The following is a 24,344-nucleotide window of genomic DNA, read 5'->3' on the forward strand; positions in this document are numbered from 1 at the left end:
CTGTCTCTCCTCTTTGTTAACTTATCCCATTGTTCCTTCTCTGTCCCCACCAAGCCACTTAGGCATAGCATTTAGAAGTGTTACTAATATTTAATGTCTACAGGACTAAACTGACTAATCAAAGGTTGATCGGAAAAGTGGGGGTGTGACCCACAATGCCCAAGTAAGACACTAACTCCTCCCTTCCCATCAGCTGTCTGGAAAGAGAGTTCAGGGTATTTTACTAGAGTGCTCTCCTTGGAGCCCACCTAGAGAGTCTTATTTGTCAAATTGCTTCCAACTAGAAGTGTCAGAAAAAAATGGAAGGGCCTTCTCTGTGCAGACAAAGAACACTCTCTCTTTCCATTTTTTTGCCTCCTTGCACTCCAGAGTATCGATGCACAGATGAGTAGTAGTTCTTTGTTACTCTACCCCAGCACAGCTTCTGGTTTTGGATGCTTATCTTATCCCCAGTAAATAGGGAGAAGAAAGATGCTCTTGTGGTTAGGGCACTAGCTTGGGACATGAGACTGGTTCAATTTTCTGCTCTGTCAGAGGCTTCCTATGTGACCTTGGGCAAGTTATTTGGTCTGCTGCACTCAGTGCCACCCATTGGGAATAGCAAATTGAGCTACCGTTCTGGGCCCTGCACTTTGGAGGTCACCCCTTCGCACTTGCCTTGGGGAAGCAGAGCACACTTGATGAACACACTTGCTCCACTTCCCCTGCTACCTGCCAGGACAGCAGTAGCAGTCAAGCCCTCCACATTTCCCAAGGCCACGTCCCTGGGGTACAGGGTGCTATGGGGTGAGGGTGGGGGGCAGGATTTGGGGGATGGGTTTGAACATTCCCCCTCCTTGGGCAAATTTGCTTCAGCCTGTAGATGGCCTGCAGACTGGGAGTTTTAGACCACTGCCGCAATGCCTCCTGCCTGCTGGCATGCCCTGCAAATCAGTGCCTTCCCCTCCCTCCCAGTGCCTGCCATGGATCCGCTGTTTTGCAACATCAGGAGATGCTAGGGTGAGGGGAGCAAGGGAGCAGCGTGCTTGGAGGAGAGAGTAGAACTGGGCAGGAAGAGGTGGGGCAGGAAGAAGTAGGAGGCATGGGGGAAAGAGGTGGCCTGGGAGAGGGCCTGAGTGGAACAGGAGGGGAACACAGTCTGGCAGATGAGAAATACAGCTGATTTGTCCTGGCCCCACATCCTCCTAGGGGATAATACTATTGAGGGGTGTTGTGGGGGTTATTAAAGTTACTTTGGTAAAGGGGGACACAAGATAGCTCTGGTGCTGCCTCTGCTGTTGCTCAGAGCTTCCCAAGAAGCAGCAAAGTGAAGCTGTCTGTTTTCAGTCTCACTGTTGCATGTAGGATTCTGAAGAGCAGCAATGAAAAACTGATAAATGGCCAATTCTCACTCAATTGCAGCTTGGGGAGACTGAGGAGCAGAAGCACTGGGGCTGTCTATCTGGAGACTCAGGAAGACGGTGCTGTATCAGTTTATGCTTAATTCACTTTGTATTTTTTTTCCAGAAATGGAAGCTGAGGTTTGGTAGAAGCTGATGTCAGTGGCATAAGAAATCTCCCTCCTCTTCGTAGGGCAAGTGGAATTTCCAAGTCTTAGTTTCCTCCATATATATTGTTTATAAAGTATGCTGGGATCCGCCAAGATGAAAAGTGCAATAGAAATGTAAGATACTACAGTTATATATATGTTTCTATTTTTGCTCTGTAGCCAGTTTGGCAAGTGAAAGTAGTCTCATCATTTTCATATGAGTAGCACGTAATACTAGCATCATGGTTTTTGCATTGTTTTTTTACAACACTGAAATCAGAATCTTTTTTAAATGACTGAAAAATATAATGAAAGTGCATATATTTGTCTTTGGTAAGATCTTTTCTCCTGTTGCAGAATAATGGGCCTAAACTAATAGATAGTTACATGACTCTTTTAAATATCCACTGCTTAGCGTCTGAGGAGCAGAGGTGAAGAGATCTTGCAGGAATAAAGCTCATGTTTGGGGTTCCCCTGTGATTCTGCAGCAATAGCTCATTGACTGACCCTGTTAGCCGAGCTATTCTGTCATCGCTGATGATTCAGGTGTGCAGATACAGAAGTGGACTAAACAAATAACGTTAAGCTAGGGGACATGGTGTGAATATAGCCATAATTGCCAAATGGAGAACAGGAAAATTAAGGAGGAGATGGGAGGGAACTCTCATGTGGCCCAAGGATAAAAATATCCATGCTACAATTTCCAGCATAGCAGCAGCCCTGGGAATTATAGGTCTGAAAAAAATTCTAATATTAGGCAAGGTCCTGTAGCAGGGTTGGTGTCTTAATAAGGGACACATCTGAATCTCTCGTGAACCAATCCATCAACGTGGTACTTTGGATGGGCGGGGGGTGAGGGCATTGTACTATTTATGGTACCATTTTATGGATGAGATGTAAAATCAAGGGCTTGGTCACTTGATTGTTGGGGATCCCACTTCCCTTTTCACAAGTGACCCCTAAGTTCTGGCCAGGTTCTAATTAATTATTTTCTCCCAGTCTAAAATGCCCCCTGCAGTTTTTATTAGAGAAGTTGTTTTTCACTTCCCCTTCTAATCATTTGTGTGTAATGTTGCTGGCACAGGATTGACGCATCCTTTCAACACAGAGACGAGGGGAGTGATTTCTTTATATTCAGTCTTTGGGTGAAACAACTGCTATAGCAACATCAAGAGATTGTTCTATTATAATCCAACAAAACCCTGTTCCTGTTGTTCCTTTCAGCTTCTGTTTCAGAGCAGGTCCCCCCTATATCTCCCAAATCAGAAGGGTGTGTGTATATGTCAGTCTGTTTCTGTCTCCGCCCCCCCCCCCAGAATAAGAAGAATATGTCAAGCTCTCTGGCTGGGAGCCAGGACTCTCTGTGGAACTGTAAATCGACCTGCTGGGGGGGGGAGGGAGATTAACGTTGGCCGTCTTCATTAGTGGGTCCCCTGAGGAAACTGGGTCTGCCATGAGCTGTGAATGAGACCAGCTGAGAGAAAGGGGAATTTGCGGTTTTTATCACTCCCCTCAGAGACCCCCTGAGGAGCGAGGGGTGGGGGGAAGAGAGAGTAATAAGAATGGGAGGATATAAAATGATGGAAGCTGGAGCTTTGCAGCAGAGCCCTTGCTGCCTTCTGATTGGAGAAAAGGGTAGCTGGTTGCTGTTCCTCCGTACCAATCAGTGACCTGCATGCCTATGTGTGCAGTTCGAGTATTTAGCATGCTAATTGGGAGCAGAGAGGAGCTGGCCCAGTGGCAGTGCAGTGCCCTGCCATGCTAAACAAGTACTAGTAATTGCAGCGAAGAGACCTCCATTATATAGGTTTTTAACAAAACCAGAAAGGAACATTTATCACAAACAGCATAATTCTTCCTGGACAGGTTTTTTTTTTTTTTAAAATCCAGATAATTTTTCATACATTTTATTTCCTCGCCCACACGCAGATTTTATAAATAACCCTTTCAAGCGTCAAACAATCTGTTTCTCCCTCACCCTACCCCCTTTATTATACAGGTTTGTGCATGACACCACAAGCTTGCACTAGGAATGTAAGCAACTAGTCAGCTAGTTGACTTTCTGATAAGCAAAAGCTTATTGGATAGTCGACTAGTCCCTCGACTAGTCACTTCCCCACCCCCTTGCTGCCTCTATCAGAGACAGCAAGGTGAGGGGAAGAGCAGGAGCCGGTGCTGGGCAGAGCTGGCTTAAAAGCCAATTCCCCCAGCACTGTCTCTGTGGGTGATAGAAGGCTAGTAGGGATCGGGCACAAGCTGGGAATCAGCTGAATACATTTGAAAGGCGGGTGTGCAGCGGGGGAGACCCTGTGCAAGTCAGGAATCAGCTATTGACAGGCTCTTAATACATTTAAAAGGCAGAGCCACAGTGGGGTTAGTTCCCGAGCCGGCTGCGGCTCGCCCACTTATCAACTAATCGACTAGTTGATGGAAATTCCATCGACTAGTCAATTAGTTGATTAAACTAAATTTAACATCCCTAGCCTGCACGTGTGTATAGGCACACACACATGTTAACTGTGGGTTGTAGGCAGCTCAGGAGCTTGGAGATTGGAACTGCAGCTGATACCACTTCAGATTTTCTGTTAAAGTCTGCAGAAAATTGAAATGTGATGAGGCTTCTACCAGTAAAATCTGGTTTAAACTGCACTCTCTCTCTCTTTTTTTTTCCCTTCTCAATGAGAGATACAGTCTTGATGGCTCTATACTACTGTTTTCTATTCTTGGAACAAGTATGATGTATGCATTGGCAATGCAATGCAAACTACTCACACCCCACTTCTGCCAGTATACCAAAACCCTGACTTGAGGGGACCTGCAGAGAGGGAGGTTTATTGACCCGTGTGATCTCTGTCACTTCTGTATTGTGATACGGGAGTCAGAGTCAATTGTACTGATAGTTCTTAATGACAGACCTGGCTCGGGAATGAACTGAGATCTGATATATTCCCCCCCCCCCCCCCCAAGATCTTTGAGGCAGGGAATTACTCTGGATTGAGGGATCTGAAGGACCAGAAGACTTATGTAGCTGTGCTGTGCAAGAGGCTGGCTGACTGACTGATCCCTGTGAGTCCAAAAAAAGCTAGCAAGTAGTTACATGGTCATCTCCGGTAGTTTCTTTGCTTTGTGGGAGCTGTAATCCCAGCTCTCTCCACCTCATCCCGTACACATTGAATTTACCCCATCATCTTCCTGCCCCCAACAACAACAACAAGCTTACATTTGTATTGTTCCTTGAATCGCAAGCCCTTTGCAAACTACAATGATACAGTATCAGAGGGGTAGCCCTGTTAGTCTGGATCTACAAAAGTAACAAGGAGTCCTGTAGCACCTTGTAGACTAACAGATGCATGTCTGACGAAGTGGGTCTTTGCCCACGAAAAGCTTATGCTCCAATACATCTGTTAGTCTATAAGGTGCTACAGGACTCCTTGGCGCTTTTACATTGATACAGAAATTAACTTCACCCTTCACTGAAATGCAGACACCCCTGGGGTGGAATTCTAAAGGTTTCTGATCATTTTTAAGAAGTGTGCACAATACCATTTTGGCCTGTATTCTATGTACTTTTACAAATGTTAAATCTCTTAATTCTCCTTTGTATGTATATATATATAACTCATTTTACTGGAGAGTAAAATAAAGTAGAGAGGGGTGAAGGTGAGGGTGGGGGGTTGTTTGTTTTTAATATTCAATCACAGTTACAAGATCTCTGACCCAAGGAGCATACAAGCCTACTTAGGCAAGTGAATAATGAGAAATGGCAACATTTTGGGAAGGAATGTATGTGTGAAGGCAGGAAGACAATAGAAAGCAGGAAAAGAGAATCTTCTGTTTGGAAGTATTATTTACAAAGAAAGCACTAATTGGTACTGAAAAGTGCTGTTCACTTATCACCTGGTGAGTCAGCAGCTGAACAGATGGTGGAAGACAGAAATTCTGCCTTCTAGTTCCCCATAGCAGCCGCTACTCTTTCCTTTTGAATAGCGCGTAACTAGGATTTGGCCATGACAAAAAGAGTTCATCTAACGAACACAAGTGAACAGAGTCTCAACTTCATATTTCAGAAGAAAGATTGTACCGTCAGCAATGCAGTGTCCCCAAAGCCACAGGTTCAGTATTAAGAAGGGCATATCAGTTGCTGAGGTACCAAACCAAGCTTCCCACAGAATCTCGGTTTCGCTTAGAAGTCTCCAGTTCAAGTAATGACTGGACCTGACTCTACTTAGCTTGATGGCTGACAAGCAAAAAGCCCGTTTTGGTTTGTGTCTGTCTGCTTGTGGCCAGTGAGGGTGTGTCTAGACTACATGGCTCCGTCGACGGAGACATGTAGATTAGACAGATCGGCAGAGGTAATGAAGCCGCGACTAAAATAATCGCGGCTTCATTTAAATTTAAATGGCTGCCCCGCTCTGCCAATCAGCTGTTTGTCGGCAGATCGGGGCAGTCTGGACGCGCCGCTGTCGACAAGGAAGCCTTTGTCGATCGGCGCAGGTAAACCTGGTTTCACGAGGCATACCTGCGCCGATCGACAAAGGCTTCCTTGTCGACAGCGGCGCATCCAGACTGCCCCAATCTGCCGACAAACAGCTGATCGGCAGAGCAGGGCAGCCATTTAAATTTAAATGATTATTTAAATCGCAGTTTCATTTCCCTCTGCCGATCTGTCTAATCTACATGGCTCCGTCGACGGAGGCATGTATTCTAGACACACCCTGAGAGGCCTTCATTTTTCAGGGAAGTTGTGTCTCAGTGGAGGTATCAGAAGCTTGGGGAAATGCAACCCACTCTGGAGTGTGCAGAAGTGCAATAGTAGCTTAAAAGCAGTGGCTTTGAACTACTCCCATGCCATGATTGTTTTACAAACACTTTTGGAAGCAACCAGCTGCAGAGTGGATTGATTTAAATCAAGGTGATTTAAATCTCACACACACACACACAAAAAAAGACTTAATCAAGCTTCCCACTGATACTACTTCACATATTTTTTCAAACAATCACTAAAGCATATTAATTTACAGCTCCGTGCATCATTTTACAACATCTAAGAGGATATACTTTGGGTAATGTTTTTTTAGATAACTGATTTTTATTAATTTAGAAAATAGTACACAATATTCATTACCTGTGTCAAGCTGCAGATACAGCTGCAGTACATTAGGAATGGTCAAAACAAAATCATACACACAAACACAGTATCACTTATAGTTTAAAAAACTAAATCTTAAATGTTACATAAATGTTTTACATTTGCAGTTGCAGCAGTCTCCTGAGTTGCTGGCTGATGGCTGTCCTTAAACTCGTTTATTTTAATTTTCAAATTTTATTAACTGTAACACACAAGTTCTCAGAACACTAAGGCTACGTCTACACTGGCCCCTCTTCCGTAAGGGGCATGTAAATTTCAAGAGTCGTCGTAGGGAAATCCGCGGGGGATTTAAATATCCCCCGCGGCATTTAAATAAAAATGGCCGCCGCTTTTTTCCGGCTTTTAAAAAAGCCGGAAAAGAGCATCTAGACTGGCCCCGATCCTCCGGAAAAAGCGCCCTTTTCCGGAGGGTCTTATTCTTACTTTGAATAAGAAGTAAGAATAAGACCCTCCGGAAAAGGGCGCTTTTTCCGGAGGATCGGGGCCAGTCTAGACGCTCTTTTCCGGCTTTTTTAAAAGCCGGAAAAAAGCGGTGGCCATTTTTATTTAAATGCCGCGGGGGATATTTAAATCCCCCGCGGATTTCCCTACGACGACTCTTGAAATTTACATGCCCCTTACGGAAGAGGGGCCAGTGTAGACGTAGCCTAAGGGTGTGTCTAGACTACAGGGTTTTGTCGACAAAAGTGGACTTTTGTCAACAAAACTATACCTGCGTCCACACTACCGCTGAGTTCTGTCGACATAACGTCGACAGAACTCAGCAGTTTTGTCGACGCTGGTAAACCTCATTTTACGAGGCATAACGCCTTCTGTCGACAGAATTTCTGTCGACAGAAGGTGTTATTGCATGTAAACTGTCCTTCGCGTCTACACTACCATGTCGACAAAGCAGCTTGCTTTGTCGACAGAACTCAATGTAGTCTAGATGCTCTTTGTCGACAGAAGTTTTGTCGACAGTATCTGTCGACAAAACTTCTGTCGACAGAAGCCTGTAGTCTAGACGTACCCTAAATGTATGGTGTCCTTAAAGTGTCTACAGCTAGCTCTCCTCTTCCCCACTCCTACTGTCATTTTGATGCAGATCTGATTCCAAGTTATCAAAAAAGTGAACACTGACTGTGCTTAGAGCACACTTAATTTTGGAGTAAGCCCCACTGAAAACAAGTATAGGATGGAGTTCCCTTGGAAAAGCTAAGTTATGCTGAAGTAAAATAGGAAATAGACTTATGGCATCACCATTATGATCTGTGACCATGATATTCCAAAATAAGAAGCATGTATTACGTAATATAAAGTAAGAAAATTACACTGAGTAGCAACTGGGAACTCTAGATTTCTCTTACTGCAGCTTTCTATAATGTATATTGGGTGATAGACGCTAAACCTAGTTAACTAATTAAACAAGCCATAAGGATTAGCTAAGATAAACTTTTTTTCCTACCAATATAGCAGTTTGAGAATTTACTTATTAAACCACACTTATACAAAAAGGAATAGAGAGAGTCTTGAAAAATGACGTATTGCAAAGTTGATCCACATTGTTCTTCAGACATATCTACATCTCCAGCCACATAATTTTCTCCCAATGAGCAGTTTTCTTAATATTTCATTCTTGCAGCAAGGTCCTGCAAATTCTTGCACAGCTTACACTTGACACATTTTCCTTTGTTGTTTAGGGAACGAATTTCTTCAAAATATTCCCAGATAGGGTATTTTTTACACCCAGAAACCATGACAATTTTTCTATGGCAATAGTGCAAGGGAATATAGGAAGCTGTGTGTGTACTGAATAACATCTTCCCTTTTTCTTTCCACTCCACTCCACTCCACTGTTCCTTTCTATGCTGCCTCTGTCCTTTCCTATATATTATCTTGCTGTCTTTAAAACAATGTCTTAACTAACTCTTCTGCCAGGCTTGGCCCAGGGCCATCACCACATAAGCACAGAACAAAAACAATCCTGTCAAACCTGTGTCTCTTAGCATATGTTACTTTGGTGTACTGAGAAACAGAAATTGAAGACGTAGAACTTTCTAGAAGCAAGGGCTAGTAGTTAGGCTGCAAAGGTGAGAGCCATTAATTCATTTTTATGAGACTTTAAGTGTCAATGTAGCATGTTTGTGATGAGATTTATTTGTAACTTATTTTTAAATTAGAAGTTTAGTATTTTATAGATGATTTTTAAAAAAATAAAAAAATCTGATTGTTTTAAATTAAAAAACCCAACAGCTGATTTTTATTCACCCTGCCCAGCTAGCTTTGTTTGCCCCACAGCTTTCTACATGTGGGTGGTCAGAGAGGTGAGAAAGCTCAGACATTGCTTTGCTGTTTGCTTGGTCCCCACCTCTCCATTGCTTTTCCAGAAGGTGGATTGTGTGGCCCAATACTGAAATGAGTGTTGGTGGAGTTGAAGGTGTATGGGTAGAAAAGGTTTGGAAACCCCTTATCCCCACACCATCCTTTTATTTCAGTGAGGGAAGCAGGGTTTCTGGGTTTTGTTTTTTTTTCTCCAGCTCAGACTTTTCAGTTCTCAAGAACAAATGAATTTGCTGTGCCTCATTTGCATATTGTTGTTTTCAAGCCTCTGCATCTTCTTTCTTCTCTTCTTTCCTCCTTCCCTCTCCTCTTCCTCTCTCCCTCCCCTTCCCTTTCTGCTAAAGATCATTTCCCAAGCTCTCAAATGCTTCCCCTCCCCCTGCATTTGTCTTTCATCCTTTGTTCCCCATTTGCCAATGCCTGGGAGCGCAGAAAGGAAAGGATATCATCTCTCTGTGAAATACAGAAAGGAGAAATGTAAGCAAAGCAAGCAGTTATCAGCCTGCCAGTGTGAGGCTGAATCTGCCTCAGAAATGCACAGAACGTGCTTATAAGACCCCTGTTGGAATGCTTGGGGTTCACCTCCTCCATTATGCAATTATATATCTGCAGTCCTGCCAACAACAGATGGGGCTCCCTTTTCACAATAGTGCTCTTGGCCTCTGCTGCTCCAATTTCTGATTCTGGTTTCAGTCCCCTGGACCTAAGCTTCTTGTGAGCTAGCACAGAATACTGACCTATTGCTGGTCCTACCATGAATCAAATGTGGGTCTCCCATACCGGAGTGTAGCTAGCCCTCTAAAATGTGTGCACATGCTAGATAGTACATTACATCTTCATTCTTGCCTCTCCTCTTCCCCTGCATCAACAGAGTCAAGTTAAAGCTCATGATACTATATATATTTTTTTTTAAGTCCCTAAGGTGCCACAGGACTACTTGTTGTTTTTAGGGTCACTATAGTCTCTCAGAATCAACAAATCATTAGTCTGATCTAACATAGGGCTTGACTTCACTTACCTGAAGATCAACACTCTGGAGATTGATCGCTCAGAATTCAATTTAGCGGGTTTAGTAAGGACCCGCTTCATTGACTGTTGATAGCACCCTTGTCAGCCCTGGTGCCACCAGGTTGCAAGAAGTGAAGTCAATGGGAGAGTTTCTCCTGTTGACCTCCTGCAGTGGGGACATCATAGAAGTTCGATCTAAGGTACGTCAGCTCCAACTATGCTATTCACGTAGCGGGAGTTGCATATCTTAGGTCAACATTTTCTGATAGTGTAGACCTGGCCATAGTGAATGCGGTGAGACAAATCTAGTCGTGTGTTGAAATATCCTGATGAAGAACCAAAATGCTATTCTTCTTGGTATAAATTTTAAATGTTTGCCTGTCTTCAACTGTTTTCTTGTCAGGCAGTATGGAGTGCTAACCCTAAAGCCAGCCCCTTCTCTCATTCATGTTCTGTGTTTAAAAGGTTTGTTTGAGTTGATCCTGTTTTTACATGCTATCACCCTTTTGTTTGGCTGTTTTGAGTGTTCGTTTTCACCTCCCCCAAAGGCAGGAGCAGAGGTTACAGAGGCAGCTTTATCCCCCATCCGCCTTTGCACTCTGTTCCATCTGGTTTTAACTTCTTGTGCCTTTTGCAGCCCCTTGCTTCTCTAGTTTTGGAGGAGAAATCTTGCCAGTGGAACATGAGCTTTTGTTGACCTGAGTCTGTGGGTGAAGGATTCAGGTGAATGTGAATCATACTAATTTTTACATAGTGGCATTGTTCTGCCATGTGATGTATTTTCCTGAGGATTACAGCATTTGGTTTTCCATCTATTTCTGCTTGTGTTTTTTTCTGGATCTTGATCTAACCCATATTTCTGTTTGAAGTGACCTGTAAGTATGTTGAGGAAGAGGAGGAGGGGAACCATTCTGAGAGTGGCAGGAAACTCATCATTTCTATGGCCATGACCTGCATCCTAAATAGCTTACCTTTGGAAGAGGCAGGAACAGCACCAAATGTTGGATGTTCCCAGCATGACATGATGAGTTTGCCCCTATTGGATAAAGAAGAACAGAGCTGAGTGTTCTCCATATCTGAAAGACACCACATCCCTTTATCTCCTCTCTAATCCATGTAATGTTTGAAGCCAAGTTGAACATAGGATGCCAGTGGAACTCTCGGGCATTCTGCATGGGAGATCCCATGATACAGATTAGCAGTTGCCCAGTGCTACCACTGGAAGCAGATACCATGGTGTTGAACAGGGTATTGAATCTTAGCTAATTCTCTTAAGGAATGGAACTAGTTTGAGCATCTCTATTTGACTGTGTTGTAGTCCATAGCCAGTCAACTGCTAATCATCAAGAGTACTGAAGATAGTTGACCAATATCTCATAGTCAACATGGACACTGGATTTTCATTTATGTCAAAGGGGAATCGTTAACTGGCAAGTCTGTAAACTGTACTAGGCTTAAAAACAAGTTGACTGGAGCCCAGGAAATCTGAGAACTCCAGATGCTGCCAGAGTTCTCTCACTGCAACCTTCTTAATGATTTTGACTTGAAAAGGAAAACTTAAGAAAATGCTTCATGGTGAGATGTTTGCTTCTGTTGCAAAGAGCTTGGATTAACTTAATTGTTCACCATCCAAAATCATTCCAATGACTGGGACTCTGGATACTACGGGGGAGGTGAAAAAAATCTTTCTTTGCTTTGTACACAGCATAGCAGAAGTAATTTGAAAAACACAGACATTTTTATACTGCTTAGACTATATTGATTCAGCTAGCCCACCATCCTGTCTCTGGCAGTGACTGGTACCAAATGCTTCAGAAGTAGGTGCAGGCAACCCCCACAATGGACAGTTTGGAATAACCATCCCAGAAGGAAAATTTCTTGTTAACCCTGCCACTAACAGAGGGGTATTATTTCCTGAAACATTACGGTTAATCTCCCTGTATAATGTTTTTCTTATCTAATGTCACTGTGGATTTTACATTAGCCATATAAATATCTGATCCCACTCAGCTCCTGGCCTGTTCTTCTCATTTATAGTAGTCATTCATTGTTTCATTCTGTGCAACCAGTTCTTAGGGTGGCCAAGACTCTGGTTCTTGGAGCTGTCATCTCAGAGGGGTGGGTGAGATTCTGTGGCCTGCACTGTGCAGGGGGTCAGACTAGATGATCATAATGGTCCCTTCTGACCTTAAAGTCTATGAGTCTATGAGATGGTGTGATCTGTGCCTGCAATAATAGAACTTTTCTTTTCTCTAATATCTCAAGCAACCAAGAAGTCCCAGGTCTCCTGACAGAATCATCAAAATTAGATTTTAGGATGTGGAAACCTTGTTAATCCATCCATTCAGTTTGGGATTGTGTTTTAAGGCCCCGCATTTAGTGAACTAGTTTGGCCACAGCATAGATATTGCTCACCTCTTCTTCTGTCTACCCCTTTTTTTTATGCTTGTGTAGCACAAGTCTCCTCTCTGCCTTGCAATGTGATCTCTCCACTGTTGGTGTGAAAGCCATCTCTGTAGCCACTGCTTTCTGGAACAGATTTTTCTCTCTGTGTCTTGTTAGTTCTCCCTAGTATCTCAAATCTCATCTGAAAACATTTTCTCTTCCTCTTACTATGCATCTTTAATTTTAAGCAAGAAAGCTGGAGGGGAAAGAGGCAGAGAGGGAGAGAGAGCATGTGTGTGTTAGAGCCTGTTGGAAATCTTCTGACTAAACATTCTTTTGTCAGTAAACAACAATGCATCAAAACCAAAATGTTTTATCTTTCAATAACAATTAAATTAGGAAGGGTGTGTGCCTGTCTACAGTGGTCAGTAGCCTGGCGATTAGCGCACTTGTCTGTGATGTTGGAGACCTAGGTTCAAATCCCTCCTCTCTGCTTGATTGGAAGGATGGATTTGACCCTGGGTCTGCCACATCCCAGCTAAGTGCCCTAACCACCAAGAATTGGCATGTGTCTCTGTTTAAAATGTCTAAAGATCTTCATCACATCAGAAATGAAAATAAATTCCAAAACTTTGGAAATCACTATGGGACACAATTTGTAAGAAAAGTGCCTTTTTAAAAAAAATGGTATTGTACCGATGAAGGACTGAACTAAGGGGTACATTGACAGAGCTGGGGACAGAGATAGGGTGAGGGGACGTGATTTGAATTGCAAATTTTGCTGTTGTACGAAGAGTATAAAAACATGATGCATGGTAGAAGTGCTAAGTAGTATTTATTCATCTGTGGACAGAGGTGAAAGTAGGCTGGTGTACACTGGTAAGATGGTGACTGGCTGGGAGCCTTAAACCTGTCCTTTCCCCTCTACCCAAAGTTGAGGCCAGCAGTGAGGAGAGCCCTGGGTGCGTGGGGTCACCAGTAGCTGGGAGACTGGGGAGGATGGGGCCAGCTGCAGAGCCCTGAGCATGCGGGGCCAGCAGCTAGGACCCCAGGTGCTAAGCCAGGATCCCAGGAGTGTTGCGTCTTTAGCTCCCTTCCCATGCCTAGTAGCACTGCCCCCACAATTCCCATTTCTCTGGGAATAGGAGTGGCACAGGGCAGGGTCACCAAAGGGGACTGCCCAAGTCTCCAGCATCCCATCCTGAATTCCATCCTACACGCACATGCCCCAGTCACCTGCTCTGAGCCCCCTCACATCCAGTCCCCTGCCCTGCCTCTTGCACCCCCCCACACTCCAGCACTATGCCCTGAGCCCCTCACACACTAACCCTGACTTCTACACCCTTCATGCCTCCAGCCCCCTGCCCTATTCCTGCACCTCCTCACCTATGCCCCAATCCTCTGCCCTGAGCCCCCCACGCTCCACTCCACACTTACATTTCTTACAGGTGCTGTCATATTGGAGACCCCCCAAGGGGTGCAGGTTGTGATAGGGATTTAAGTTACTTTCATCCTGGCTATGGATGAATATTAAACTGTATTTGTAAAGCTGTGATGAGCCCTAAGACTGACACAAGAGCAGTTGCTGCAGGGCTGTGGTGTGGGAAGAGGACAGGGGACAGCGTAGGGATGGGGTGGATTTCTGCAGGTCAGGCATAAGATGCATTGCAATAGCTGTTGGGTTAGTACACACAGCACCTTGCAGTGCTCTGCCTGGCTCGGATGTGAAGTCTGACACCAAACACAGAACTCCTCTTGTGGGGGAAGAGAATGGGGAACGAGTAGTATAGTGAAGGGGCAAGCAGGGAGACACAGCCCCTAGATTGAGGGAAGGGGGGGGGGAGTTGCAGGAATACCCGAAACAGAGGAGGATAGAACGGTGGCACACAACGCACAGGGATCTTGTAGGGGTGGAAACGGGGGATGCAAGTGGTCCCTGATCCAGGTGCAGTGATCTCAGCCTTTGCATGCTATAGAGTGCAACCTTCTAGTGAATTTCCCTTTCATAAACATTGACTTTTGTTTAAAAAGCTGTTTATCCCCAGAGCCTCTGTCTCCTTACCCCCAACCCAGGAGGTGATTGCTGCCGGGCCTGAAGTGAGGCTTTAGAAGATAAATTTTCTCCTGTAGAGATTTAGACGAGGTTAGGGCTCAATCTGAGAAAAGCAGAATGGCACAAGATGCCATTGTTCAGGAGGGAGGTGCCCCAAACCTCCCTAGTGAATCTCTTCTATAGCATGTGCATCAGTCCTACACCAGGAATAATTATTTTGGTGTGAGGGGTGGATGGAAGAAGCTCTTTTGAGATGAGGTTTCACTTGTAACTGAAAAGAAGCACAAATACACTCGGGAGAGAGGAGAATAAAGCTGTATTCAAGGAACATGTGTGCATTGGTAGTGGTGCATTTTAAGTAGCCTGGCTAGGCTGGGTCCTCTCTTATGCCTTAGGTGCTTTGAGATGCTGAGATGAGAATCGTTTCATCCACCCAAAAAAGAAAAGAAAAGGGGAACTGTTTATAATAACTTCTCTTCCTGAAGGGAGTCTCTGCTGTTGTGGATGAGCAAAGTGATGGACTTAGCGGGCTAAGAAGTAAGTTATAATTCAGTGCTGCAATTTTAACACCCACCCCCCCAACTTAGTTAATACAGCCATTATTAGGTGGCAATTATTAGATTTCACAGAAAGCAGGAGATTTAAAAATATCCACAGTAACTTAGACAAGCTGCACATACACATTAAGGCATACATTTTACAAAATGTATGTATGTTATGGCTCTAGTACAGATACCATGGGAAAAGGCAACCTTACATTTTGTGATTCTTCAGTATATAAATTCTCATCCATAAAATACATATGTAGGATTTGTCCGTGTGATTTCCTGGAGAGACTTTTTTTCCTGCATAGAGAGTAAATGCAAAGGACTTTGGTCAGACATTCCAATGCAGCTGCATTTAGGTCACAGTGTAGCATTCTAGCTGCATGTTACACCATGACCTATCTAACACCCCTACGTATTATCTCCATATGTGCAGATTGTTTCCAGTTTATGGACTTGCCATCAGAAGGCAATTTTGGGTCACTGCTTATCTCCAGATTCAAACTGTAACCTGGGGAGAAACCATTTTATCATATTACCAGCTCTGTGATTAATTTCAGGATCCTGAAGCAATACCAGGAGCAATTTTGGTTTTCATGTAACATGTATATTTTAAAAACCATCTTTTTCTTTGCAGAGCCTTGACAATAGGAACCAGGCACTAGGGCTGAGAGTTTGTCAGTGTTTCTTGCTGTCCTACCTCCTTCAGAAGAAACCTTATGTGAGCCATCCAGTACTTAGTACAGGCAGGGAGGCAGCTCCAGCTATCTTGAGTTTTAGGAGATGCCAGACCACTACATGGATTTGGGGAGAAGGACCATTCAAACCCCAGTGATTATCAATTAGTTGCCTATGCCTAAGGCTTAGCCTACACTAAAAAATGTTTGCTGATATAGCTATCTCTGTAAAGGCTCCTAGTATTGTTCCTTGAATTAAATAAGCTATTACCAACAAAAACATTGATAGGCCAGTATAACTGCCTCAATACTTGGGTTTTTCCTACCATAGAATTATCTCTGATGTGACTGTGCCATCAAAAGTTTCTAGTGTAGACTTGGTCTAAGCTTTTTATTTGCTGAGTAGCCAATTTGGTTCCTGACTATAAAGTGAGGTGGATGGGGAAGTGGTTAACCATTGGTCTGAGAGCCTAGAGAACACCTGTATTTTATTTCTGACTCTGATACTGACTTCCTATATGACCTAGGCCAAGTCATCTAAACTTTCTCAAATTTCCTCATAAGAAAAAAAAATACTTTCACCTCAGAGAGGAACTGTAGCTGTTAATTATTTCATGTTCTCAGAGAGCTGTGGAAGTGCCAGGTATTAGTATGAGAGAGCCAGGGGAGGATTTTAATGAGAAAGCGCAATGCAAGTGGAAGCAAGGATAATAAAGAGATGGGACTGTGGGGAGCAAGGGAACAAGTAGAAGAAAGGAACAAGGAGGAAGAGATGAAACCATGTAACATTGGAAAGAGCAAGGAGTTGGGCAATAGAGAACGGGGATGAATATGAATGAGAAGATAAAAGGAAAGGAGATGCTGCTTTTCAAAGAAAAGGATTAAAAATGAGAGAGTGTGGGGAATGGTAGAACAAGCCAAAGAAATGGAAGAAGGCAAACCCAATTTTTAGGTTTAGTGAATTTTATTTATTACTAGAAGATTTACCTGGCATTGCTTGGGTCCTTAACTCAATTAATTTTTGTTTTCTGGAAAATAAAATTAAAATATACATGATTCATTTGAATCATTGCTCTGGATTGGGGATGAGGGGTTCAATGTGCAGGCTGACCTGGGGAGAGGGAACTACCTCAGCCCTCTCTCATCGCAGCAGCTTGGAGCCGAGTGAGAAGTGCCTCTCCATGGTTGCTGCAGCTCCATCGGGCACAGCCAAGTGAGGATAGATGTCCTGCAATTGGGGCAGGTGCATGTTTGTCTGCCCCCTGCATTCCCCAGCCAGAGTGAGGAATGCAGCAAACTGTACACTTTCCTTTCACTTCCTGATGGAGAACAGCCAGCAATGTTCCCATACAAATGGAGGAGAGGAGAAGCCTCGGCCCCCCCCCCCCAAAGGGTGCCTGAGAGGGGAGGCTCGGAGCTAGGGCTGTACTGGGGGAGGGGAACACCCCCAGCTAGCCCCTTTTACCTGCCTATTGCTTCTGTCAGGTTTTATGAGAAGCAATCCAATTCTAGGCACATCCCATTTTCATGGCACAGCCAAACCCTTACCTCTGGGCGGGGCAGGTATAGGATGCGGTGGGCCTAGCTCCACAATACTTCGATAGTCAAATAGTACAGTTCACTCGCTGCTGGGTACTCCTCAATCTTGCCGTTAGTCTCTCTAAGTCAGGGATTCAGTGCTTCTTCCTGATGGCTACTTCAGTTGTCAGGCTTGAGGTGACGCTCCCCTCATGTAGACTGGCAGAACTATCTCCTGCCTCTTTGCCAGTTATCCCTGAACTGTGCCAGCTTCTCTCCTTTTCTTCCCTCCCCAGGCCTGGCACTGGCTGCTGGTAGAGTGAAGTGAGGCTGGCTCTGCCCATTGGATCTCTTTAATCATTTTTGTGATATGAGGTTTCTCTCTTCGTCATACATCTCCCCCATTTAGGACCCCATTTGGGGGATGTCCTGACCCCATCAGTTCTCCTCCATCTCACAGCAAGAAATCTACAGTCAGGTGGGCTCTTCTAGCCTGGTGTTGGACGTGGAAGGAGAAAGGCTGGAAGGACAGGGATCACCTTATAATTCAGGGGTTAGTATCCTTCATGGCATTAAACCTTGGTAGTAGGGCTTGGCTGTGGCTAAGGTGAAGTCAGGACCGGAGTAAGACCTATAGAGGCCCCAAGCACTAAAAAGATTATGGTGCCCCTCCCCCCCCCCCATTTGTAATTCAAAATAAAAACAATACTGTACTGTAAAATCTCATTTTTGTTTATGCCCCTGCTTTGCTGGTGCCCTAAGCATGTGCCTAGTCTGCCTATTGGGTAATCCAGCCCTGGGTGAAGTGAGTGCCCAGGAGGTAGTATCGAAGTGACTCCATACCCCATTTCCCTGCCAATGCTTCCTTTTTGATTACAGAATAAGTCCTCTCCTTTGGGAACAACTTTGGTCTAATAAAAAGCATGGGGTACTCCTTGCTTCCACTGTCTGGAATAACACAGCCCCATATCCCACATGTAAGGCATCAGACTGTAGTAGGAATTCTGTGGTGAAGTCAGGACTGTATAACATTGGTCCTCAGCAGAGCTGGGCCTTCAGTGTTTGAAAAGCCTCTTCACAAGTCTTGGTCCACTGGATCTTCTTTGGGCTATTATTTTCCAAGCGATCTCTAAGAGGGGATGCAATGGTCAAGAACCCAGGAATAAATTGGTATTCTGTCAGTCCTAAAAAGCAGAATGCCTGTTTCCTTCAGAAGGGCCTGGGTTATGTTTGGAGGGCTGGACCTTACTTACCAAGATTCATAAAATGTCTTTCCTCAAAATGTACATGAGATGCGTTGTCTCATTCTTGGCATGTGACATTTAGCAGGGTTTGCTGTCAGGCTGGCTTCCTTTGGGGACTGTAATACAGCAGTTACATGCTTTAATCTTGACAGTTTTGACAGTAGATTAAATTGTATAGGTAAGCAATGGTGTAATGGTTATGAGTTTAGAGGGCACAGCTCAGTCATTGGAATGTATCCGAGTTCCATGTTACCGAAAGGGCATTGTCCAGAACTGGAAGAGACCAAAATGGGTAGAAAAGGCTGGTTCTCCCACTTCTCACATCACCAGGATACAGATGTGAGGGGGATTTGCTAATACCCTTTGGTTAGATCCAGGTAGTAATATCCTCTGCTTCATCTAGCTGGTCATGTAGTTTGTAAATGAGAGTCATAGGGTACTCATCAAATTTTGACTTTGGCCATATAAGAGGCTGTCTTTGGTGAATGAGACTAAAGCTTCAAGTTTCTCTTACAAGTTAAGGATGTACAATACTATGTTATTGGCTCAAGGTGGTGGTTCTTTCCACATTTCTCAAATGAGTTCTAAAACCTCCTTTGGTGGATTCCCATTGAAACAGTTTTAACATCAATAAGCCAGTGGAGGATTGAGGTACCTCTTGTACGGTGAACAGGAGAGCGGGGAGCAACTGGCCCAATTATCCATAAGAACAAAGCTCCTGAACATAGTTTTGTAGTGTTCTATTGAATACAGACGGCCTGTCTGGGGATGGTAGATGGATGTTCTGTGGGTCTTGAATATCAACAACTGACAAGGTTGCCCCCTTGTCTGGGACTGAGTTTTTTTTTTCTTTGATCTGCTCTGATATCCTGTGGTATCCGCAAGCTCATCAGTAACCACTCTGGCATTCATAGAGCACAGTGGCATAGCCTCAGGGTATATGTCTGCCACTACTAAAATGAACTGGTTGTCTGTGGTGCTCTTTTCCATGGGACTGTGTACTCAAGCGGGGTGTGCTTAATAGTAAAAAGAGAGCCATAGGACACTTTGTTCGTTGGTTGAGGGGTAGAAAGCTGACACCCAGGGCACAGACCACACAATTTGAGAACCACCAAAGGACGTCCCTTATTAGACAAGGGACTATAAAGACATTGTGAATCTTTTTGTCTCTGGAGCACTTCCATATATACTATGGAGCTGCTTTGGTTGCATTGGTAAAGGGTCTGTCTGTCCTGAAGCACTAACATTACCTAGTGGTAGAGGTAGTTGAAAACATTCAAATGAAAGTATTTTAAATTGGAAAAACAACCTTTCAAAAATATTTAAAAAAAAAACACAAAAATTTGACTCTCAAATTTTGTTTTGTTGTGAAAATATTTGAGTAAGCCTGTAACTAAAACGTCTAGTGTTTGTTCATGTTGATTCCAATCAAGTGTATGCATGTGCATGTGCGCAGATGCTAAATGACTTTTCCCCTAGCAGCCTGCTGTAGGGTTGGTCTGGGTGCTCCCTAGAGTCATGCCTTTGCGGTACCCAATATAGAGCCCTGCTGATTTTCCCCCTCCCCGGTTCCATCTTCCTGTCAGTGATGGTAGCAGGAACTTCCCCTTGTTCTTCTCTTACTTCAGCAAGTGGATTAGCAGGGCTCTGGCAGTTTTTGTGTATAATTAGCCTATAGTAGTTAAGTTTAATTAATTGTTTGCAGTTTTGTATGTTTCTGTTATGGGGAGTCCCTCTGCTGTTTACCACACCAGTTATTAGGTCATTCCTCATTCCCTGGGCTTCAAAATCTGTCAGTTGTGTTCAGAGCGCATGCCAAAAAGTGACCCTCACTCATCCTGTTTTCAGTGCTCTTTCATCAAAAACACCACGGCAAAATTTGTCAGGAATTCCGACCAAGAGTCATCAAGCAGAGAGCGCAGTGGCTTGGTATTCTCCTTATAGAAGCAGCTCTCTGCCCTCAATCAGATCCTGGCACCAAGTGCCATGTCCCCAGCACATCCTCTGCAAGGAGCCCCCTGGCACCAGCTTCAAAAGATGCAGTGCCAAAGGAGAATGTGGACTGGGAATGGCACTGGCATGCAGCCTTTCAGGGGCATTCCAACCTCTGGTGCACAAAAAGAAAAGTCTGACCAAGGGCCAGTCCCCACGCAGCCATGGTGAGACCCAGGGACCAGCCACCAGTGGCACCACAGATGGGCCATGGCTCCAAGATTCAAAATGGAAGCCACATTGACTCCTGCCAAAATGAGGCAAGTAAGTCTGGGCCACAGCACCCACCAGAGCGGTTAACTGCTCCCGCCCATCTGGGAGGCGCAGGACCTATTCTGGTTTATGATCAGTGTTCTTTCTATGCTGCGCGGCAGCACAGCTTCACAGGTGATTAATCCGCCCCGCCCAGTCAGAGACTCAGGGCTCCCTGCACAGAGCAACTTAGAGGGAACACTGCTTATGATACCATTTTGCCAATGAGATGAGAGCATCCTGGCACCACAGGCTCCATTCCAGCCCTCCATGCAGTCTAAGGAGAAGCCAGCGATGGTGGTGTGCCGATCACTATCGCCTTGGCCCGAGCCTACCACAAAGCCACCATCCAGGGAATACAATCAATACCCTGCGTTATCCCACAAATTCCCACTGGAGACCACCCAGGGTTACACTAGCATGGATTTATTGATTGAGGAATTAACACTCCACTGTATGGTTAAACTAAAGAGGATAGAGCTGCCAGTAAAGGTTTAAACTAAAGGGGAACCAGCTCTCTCTCATACACATGCACCTTCATTCATTCACTCATTCACACATGCTACTATGAAGCCCCAGAGGCATCCAGGATTACAGTAAGTTTCTGAATTTATAAAGCAAAGTTGCTGAGAGTTACAAAGTTGCAAGGTTTTACAAAGATTACAGAGTTGCAAGGTTTAAGATTACAGGGAGTTGCAGAGTTTAAAAGGTAATGAAGCTGAAACAATTACAAAGCTTCAGAGAATCATTTACAAATAATCAGTAATGAAGTGATTTAGAAGACAACTCCCCCCCAGCCCATAGCAATGCAGTCAACAGGAGGTTTTTGTCAGTCTCGAAGTCATGTATTGGCAGGACTTTACACTTTAGTATATTTCCAGAAAATCCATGTGTAAAATCAAGTAATAGTTCGGATGGAGGCTTTTATGCAACACCCTGCTTCCCAAAGATCCATCTCACAAGGAGTGGCCTCATTATGGTTATTTGACTTTGAGTCGGAGTCAGACTCATACCGTTCCAACAACGGCAGGAGCAAGAAGTTGTCCACTTGGCACCATCAGCATCCCCGCTTGATGAAGTGGGCCCCTCAATGACAAAATGCTCCATAGTGGCCATTCTGCGAGCGCAGGTTATATTGCTAGCACTAGCCTGGCCCTGGCAGCATTGGTACACATCTTCCCAGACATGTCCGTGGAAGCTACAGTCACCCTTCCACTCTTACTGGACCTTCTGATTTAAGATCATGGTCATCTTGAACATCCAAACCTTGAGTCACTTCATCTTATGCCGTGAAAGCTCAATAGTTTAACCCAGTGGAGCTTTCCTGCTCAGACCAGATCAAACGAGTCCTCCTTTGCAACAGGAAAGCCACCTATCTGGCAAAAGGGAAAATATTTTTGTTATGGTCAGCACAAACCATTCACCCTTCCATATTAGTCTTGGTGTAACTTATTCTGGACTGCCTCTTCCATTTGAAGCAGCAAAGACTTTCCTTGTCATCAATAAGGATGCGCTTAGTTACCACTCAGCCTTCCATCCGGGAGACAGTGAACGCATGGTGTTCACTAACCCCATTGTCACCTGACTTTTAACCCCCAAGTCCATCAGTCTGTTCCTGCCTGGGACCTGAACCTGGTACTCTCCAGGCTCCTGGGACCGCCATTTGAACCATTGTCAATATGCTCCTCCTCTACCTCTTTTAAAGGCTGTGTTCCTGGTAGCCATAACTTTCACCAGCAGGATATTGGAGCTCAGTGCCCTAACATCAGAGCCTCTCTACACTATGTCCTATAAGGACAAAGTGTAGCTCAGATCCCATCCTGCTTTCTGGACATCTTTCCTCCGGTGTGCTATCCCCACCCACGTTCTAATGGCAGGAAGCAGAGACTGCACTCTCTGGATGTCCGCAGTAGGACTGGCCTTTTCCATGGAGTGAATGAAACCATTCAAAAAATCGGTTTAGTTATTTGTCACAGTGATGGACACAGAATGAAAGGTCAGCCTGTGTCCTCTCAATGCATCTCCTCATGCATAGTGCCCTATGTTCCTGACTGCTGCAACCTGGCAGGTGTGCCAGCACCTCCACTCACTGCGCGTTCCACCAGGGAAATACGTGGAGCGGCAATGTGCTCTTTGTCCACATATTTGCCATGCAATATGTGATCACCCAGGGGGACAGCTCACTGGGCAAAGTGCTGGCGAGGGGAAGGGTTGGGTGGGAGGGGTGGAGTTGGGACTAGGCAGCTTTCAGCACTGTCCAGAAAGTGCTGTTCTTCCCCTCCTCCCACACTTAGTGTTCCACTAGCGATTTAAAGGGCCCAAGGCTCCGTCTGCCACCACTGCTGCAGTCATAGCAGCAGCTGAGAGCTCTGGGTTCTTGGGTATCCCTGGGTCCCAGGGCAACTGTCCTCTTTGTCCCCTCCCCGCCCCTCAGCAGTGGTCCTGGCAATCACTCAGCAGGTCAGAGACTACGCAGTCTTTGGACATGCAGTATTCCAGTTAATAGTAGACTCCAACCCCATTTCTAGAAACTTGGGCTTGTGAGTCAGGTGATTGGAATGGACATGAACAAACACTTGAATAAAAAAACTGTTGTTCTTCAAGATATGTTGTTCATGTCCATTCCAATACCCGCCCTCCAACACCTCTGATGGAGTAGCCGGCAAGAAGAAACGGGAAGGTGGGAGGGTCAGCAGGACTCTGTATTGGGTGCCAGGAAGGTGTGACTGGAGAGGATGCCCAGACCTACCTACCCAACAGTAAGTGACTAGGGAAGAAATATTCCAGCTTCTGTGCACATGATTGGAATGGACATGAACAGCATATCTCAAAGAAGAACAGTTACAAGAAGGTAAAGTAACTGTTTTATGTAGCTTGTGACTTTTCATTTGTAGTAGTCATAGTTATCTGCCATTGTTTTCTTTCCCTTTTGTGTTCAGTCATCATTTGCCTTGAACATTTGTGAGTGCCAGGTGGCTCATTTGTTTTGGTTAGAATAGGTTGTGGGAGCAGGGAGCAGCTAGTCCCATCTCACCAATTGGTTTATTTTATTTTGGCACTGATTGTAACTTTCCAGGGTTGTTTTTTGCATTTGTTGCTTTAGAATACTCAGCTTAGCTGTAAAATGGAAGCTCCCACAAGTGTTTTCTCAGTTTTCTCAAGGAACACTGTGGACTTTAACAGGGCTCAAAAAAGAACTAGATAAATTCATGGAGGTTAGGTCTATCAGTACTTATTAGCCAGGATAGGTAGGAATGATGTCCCCAGCCTCTGTTTGTCAGGGGCTGGAAATGGATGACAGGAGAGGGATTACCTGTTTCTGTTCACTCCCTCTGGGGCATCTGGCATTGGCCACTGTCTAAAGACAGAATACTGGGCTAGATGGACCTTTGGCCTGACCCAGTATAGCTGTTCTTTTGTAAAAAAAAATAGCAACTTCAAATGAAAAAAAAATTGGGTGGAATATTTTTTAAAATCTGCCTGTTCAGACTCAAAGAAATAGAAATGATTGTGCAGTAAGTTGTTTCTTTGTAAGTTGTTTCTTTTGACTAATTGCATCTGCTAGTTGTTGTCCAGTACAGGACTCAAAATTGTCAAAAGCAATTTTAAAAATACCAATCTCCTCTTCTCCTCCTGCATCATTGCTTTGTATCTCTCTTGGTTTTTCTGTGTGT

General features: G+C 44.6%; 1 protein-coding gene across 5 annotated transcripts in view; it reads left to right on the forward strand.

The window, feature by feature from the left end:
- The window catches only part of TCF20 (transcription factor 20), a 198,305-nt gene that overhangs the window by 40,875 nt on the left and 133,086 nt on the right, over positions 1 to 24,344 (forward strand). For 4 of the 5 annotated variants that reach the window (XM_075935696.1, XM_006120503.4, XM_075935706.1 and 1 more), the window contains one exon: positions 1,507 to 1,663. The exons of the other annotated variant lie outside the window; for it this stretch is intronic. The gene's annotated coding sequence lies outside the window, so the exon portion shown is untranslated. The remainder of the gene's footprint in view (positions 1 to 1,506; positions 1,664 to 24,344) is intronic. 5 annotated transcript variants of the gene reach the window in all.

Source organism: Pelodiscus sinensis, chromosome 1, assembly GCF_049634645.1.
Source record: "Pelodiscus sinensis isolate JC-2024 chromosome 1, ASM4963464v1, whole genome shotgun sequence".
NCBI lineage: Eukaryota > Metazoa > Chordata > Testudines > Trionychidae > Pelodiscus > Pelodiscus sinensis.